At 44.9% G+C, this 5,000-nt stretch overlaps 1 protein-coding gene across 7 annotated transcripts in view; it reads left to right on the top strand.

Annotated features, from left to right (window-relative positions):
- Window positions 1-5,000, top strand: part of dmxl2 (Dmx-like 2) — a 43,946-nt gene that overhangs the window by 1,306 nt on the left and 37,640 nt on the right. The window lies entirely within an intron of this gene.

Below are 5,000 nucleotides of genomic sequence, written 5' to 3'. Positions count from 1 at the left end.
CTCTCTGTCTAAGTGCACTAATGTTGGATCTACGCCACACCGGAGTGCCATTTATTAGTCTCTTTATACAAGTTCTCTACATGAATGACTTCTTCACTTAAAATAGTGCACTAAATGTCAGTAGGGAACACTTTGGGCTTCACACTTCCCAATCCCTCTGTAAGTGCACACTATGTAGGGTCTGAAATGATCCCTGTGTAGTTTACATTGGAGCAGATTAGGAATCAGCTAGGGAGTGAGTACTGGCTTTTATTTACCCTCTGTAGTGCACTAGGTACATTAGCTATTTGGGATGTACCTCCCTATAAGTGCCCCATATATTGTTTTGTGTTGGAAATAATGCCTTCTGTGTTCAATGTAGTGCGCTATATTTCCCCAAGGGACCGATTTAAGATGGTAGTGACTTTATTAGTGAAAACCCCTCCCTACGTCACCGTAGATAGTGTAGAGTTATTATTTTATGTCCTTGTTCTGTTTCAGGTCGATTAGGAAGATAAATTGCACGAAAAGTCCTACTGTACATCAGTTGTGCACTCGGTAGTGCACTACAGTGGTGCACTATATATAGAACAGAACAGCTTTTTGGATGCAGCTCCTTACTTCCTGCTCTACAAGTGACAGACTTTATTAAGGGAATTTAAAAAATGCTGCGGAGATTTATGGCAATAGAAAGAGGAAGTGAGAGTCGTGTATTACAGAGAGAGAAATATTCCACTGATACACAATGACTGTGTCAGGAATGTTTACTTCCTCACACACACACACACACACACACACACACACACACAAACTAATAGTTCTGGCCTGTAATTAAATGTCCCATCCAATTAATCATTAATTACATTTAACCTCATGTATATCGGATACATCAGTGTAATTATATAAAACTATAATCAAACATCCTCCATGTCATCTCTCTCTCTCTTTTTCTCACACACACACACACACACACACACACACACACACACACACACACAGCTGTAGGAATAACTGAATCAGTAACTTCTCATTTCCACCTTCCCCTCCTAAAGAACCCATCTAGTGAACTAGACCCATGTGGCCTAAACGGTGTGTGATTTGGGACGTGTCCAAATTTGGGACTTGTCTAAAGTTGTCATGTGTTTTTTATTCAACAGAACAAACCTGGCTGAGATCCACTCGGTCTGTTTCTGATGTTCGTGTGCTACGTAGCTGGTGTTAGGTGTTAGCCAGCTGTGTGCTCTGTATCTCGTGACCTCGTGGGTCAGCATGTCATGGTTCACCTCCTGAATGGTCCTTTAATCTGCTGTGACACAATCATCTCACTTACACACCGGCTGTTTACACTTCTCTCTGTTCTCTGATTATTATCTCTCTATTTCTTCTCCTCTAATTCACTCAAACACTCAGATCAATACTCAGTCAGGATCTACGCCGAATCTCAGACCAAAGGTTTACAGAAATATGAGTTCTGCTACGTTTGATCATTTCACAGTGGTTTTGCTAACAAAGCTTTAAAAAGTGCTATTACAGCTTCAGAGATGTTTATAAAGCGTTTATAAAACAATGCATGAAAACATGGAACCATTCATATGTAGTCAGTTTTACAGTAACGGTATATGTTACACACCTAAAGGCACCTGACCATGAGGACAGCAGGATGGTGTTATATCACAGTATGGATCATTTATACCATTATGTTCTCTGTCCTGCTGTAAACTAGCAGCTGTTTATAACTGGAACTAGCACGTGCTGTGAGCTAGCAGTTAGACTAGCACGTGTTGTGAGCTAGCAGTTAGACTAGCATGTGCCGTGAGCTAGCAGTTAGACTAGCACGTGTTGTGAGCTAGCAGTTAGACTAGCATGTGCCGTGAGCTAGCAGTTAGACTAGCACGTGCTGTGAGCTAGCAGTTAGACTAGCACGTGCCGTGAGCTAGCAGTTAGACTAGCACGTGCTGTGAGCTAGCAGTTAGACTAGCACGTGCCGTGAGCTAGCAGTTAGACTAGCATGTGCTGTGAGCTAGCAGTTAGACTAGCATGTGCTGTGAGCTAGCAGTTAGACTAGCATGAGCTGTGAGCTAGCAGTTAGACTAGCATGAGCTGTGAGCTAGCAGTTAGACTAGCACGTGCTGTGAGCTAGCAGTTAGACTAGCACGTGCTGTGAGCTAGCAGTTAGACTAGCACGTGCTGTGAGCTAGCAGTTAGACTAGCACGTGCTGTGAGCTAGCAGTTAGACTAGCACGTGCCGTGAGCTAGCAGTTAGACTAGCACGTGCTGTGAGCTAGCAGTTAGACTAGCATGTGCTGTGAGCTAGCAGTTAGACTAGCATGTGATGTGAGCTAGCAGTTAGACTAGCACGTGCCGTGAGCTAGCAGTTAGACTAGCACGTGCTGTGAGCTAGCAGTTAGACTAGCACGTGCCGTGAGCTAGCAGTTAGACTAGCATGTGCTGTGAGCTAGCAGTTAGACTAGCATGTGCTGTGAGCTAGCAGTTAGACTAGCACGTGCCGTGAGCTAGCAGTTAGACTAGCATGAGCTGTGAGCTAGCAGTTAGACTAGCACGAGCTGTGAGCTAGCAGTTAGACTAGCACGTGCTGTGAGGTTCTTGGACTGAATCAGCGAAACTGCAGCTGACAGACTGATGAGGAAACACTTTTCAAAGCCAAACCCTGTTTCTCTTTCACCATACTCAGCTTTGAGCACTCTGTGTTGGATAAAAAACTATTTCTAATGTACCCTATATAGTGCGCCGTACCTCCAGCGCCGTCTCCTCCGAAAGTATTGGAACAACGAGGCCAGTTGTTTGGATTTTTATCTCGAACCTAAAGGCTGGATTCTGATTGGTCAGAAGAAATCTCCAGTGTCAGCGCTGTTGTGTAACAGTCAGAGGAAAAGCTGGAACTTCTTCAGAACAGAGTTGTTTACACGTCTTTGTGGTTTTTGCCAAGACGAGCTGCTATAACATAAGTGAGAACAGAAACTTACTTCTCTCACAGACATGAAACATAACAATAAACAGTATGACATTTGGGAAAGTGCTGTTATTGAGTGTGGAGTTCTGGCTTCTCACCCCTGAGGTGTCTGAGACTTCAGTGTACTTAAGGACACAGTTTATTACATGACATATCACCCTATGTAGTGTGCACTCTACAGAGCAGCCTTCTTGTGAATATGGCATTGCAACATCTGCATAGTGCAGACTTTCCTGACTCTTTAAGATATATGCTATCTTACAGAAACACACACACACACACACACACACACACACAGTGTAATCCCCCGCTTAGCAACAGAAGTGAGACATTTTCTTTGTCAGTGTTGGTTTGGCACCTCACTGCTCCTTCCTGAAGTAACGATAAAGTAGCAGATCTACACCAGCACTATGTAGGGTTCATATTAATCTTCCTTTACTCACTAGTGCACTACATAGGGTGGAATAGTCAGGACTAGACATAACCCAGTTACATATAGTGTGCGTGTGCGTGTGTGTGTGTGCGTGTGTGTGTATGTGTGTGTGTGTTTGTGTGTGTGCGTGCCTTTATTGGCACACAGTGCTTGTGGGAGCTTTCCTACAGATATCAAATAACAAACAGACCTTTTCATGGCAGAGATATTAAGTAGAGAGAGACGACATACAGAGAGAGACAATGAAGTGAATGTGGTGTGACGGTCATATTCTATGTTCCTCAGTAATACATCTCTCTTCCTCGTTTACTCCTGCATTCTTGTTCTGCATGTGTGTTGTGGTGTGTGAGTGTGTGTGTGGCGTTGTGTTGTGGTGTGTTGTGTGGTGTGGTGTGTTGTGGTGTGTTGTGGTGTGTGGTGGTGTGTTATGGTGTGTTATGGTGTGCTGTGGTGTGGGGTGTGTTGTGGTGTGTTGTGTTGTGTGGTGTGGTGTGTGGTGGTGTGTTGTGGTGTGCTGTGGTGTGGGGTGTGAGTGTGTGTGTTGTGGTGTGTGAGTGTGTGTGGCGGTGTGGTGTGTTGTGTAGTGTGGTGTGCTGTGCTGTGTGTGGGCATGTTGTGTTGTGTTCTGTGTGTTGTGGTGTGGGGTGTGAGTGTGTGTGTTGTGGTGTGTGGCGTTGTGTTGTGGTGTGTTGTGTTGTGTGTTATGGTGTGCTGTGTGTGGGCATGTTGTGTTGTGTTCTGTGTGTTGTGGTGTGGGGTGTGAGTGTGTGTGTTGTGGTGTGTGGCGTTGTGGTGTGTTGTGTTGTGTGTTATGGTGTGCTGTGTGTGGGCATGTTGTGTTGTGTTCTGTGTGTTGTGGTGTGGGGTGTGAGTGTGTGTGTTGTGGTGTGTGGCGTTGTGTTGTGGTGTGTGGTGTGTTGTGTTGTGTGTTATGGTGTGCTGTGCTGTGTGTGGGCATGTTATGTTGTGTTCTGTGTGTTGTGGTGTGGGGTGTGAGTGTGTGTGTTGTGGTGTGTGAGTGTGTGTGGCGTTGTGTTGTGGTGTGTTATGGTGTGCTGTGTGTGTGTTGTGGTGTGTGAGTGTGTGTGGCGTTGTGTTGTGGTGTGTTGTGTTGTGTGGTGTGTTGTGGTGTGTTATGGTGTGCTGTGCTGTGTGTGGGCGTGTTGTGTTGTGTTCTGTGTGTTGTGGTGTTTTGTGTTCTGTGTGTTGTGGTGTGTGGGTGTGTTGTGGTGTGTGGGTGTGTTGTTTTGTGTTGTGGTGTGTTGTTTTGTGTTGTGGTGTGTTGTTTTGTGTTGTAGTGTGTTGAGTTGTGTAGAGTGATCACCTGTTCTAGCTCCTGCTTGATCGTATTGCCCCAGTTGTACAGTGATCAGTTCAGTATTGAGCTGCAGGGATGATGTGTGTTTGTAAGTCGACCCAGAGATGATCTTCAGTCTGATTTCCTGATAAGGATCCATGCTTCTCATTTTGTGGAGGAATCTGAATTAATGAACAGTTGGAAGTGTGTAAGAGTGTGTAAGAGTGTGTAAGAGTGTGTAAGAGTGTGTAAGAGTGTGTAAGAGTGTGTGAGAGTGTTATTAGTATAAACACAGTGAGGCTGTAATAGACCAGTTTCTG

The sequence above is a fragment of the Tachysurus vachellii genome, chromosome 9 (genome assembly GCF_030014155.1).
Source record: "Tachysurus vachellii isolate PV-2020 chromosome 9, HZAU_Pvac_v1, whole genome shotgun sequence".
NCBI lineage: Eukaryota > Metazoa > Chordata > Actinopteri > Siluriformes > Bagridae > Tachysurus > Tachysurus vachellii.
This window is presented reverse-complemented; position numbering and strand designations above follow the sequence as displayed.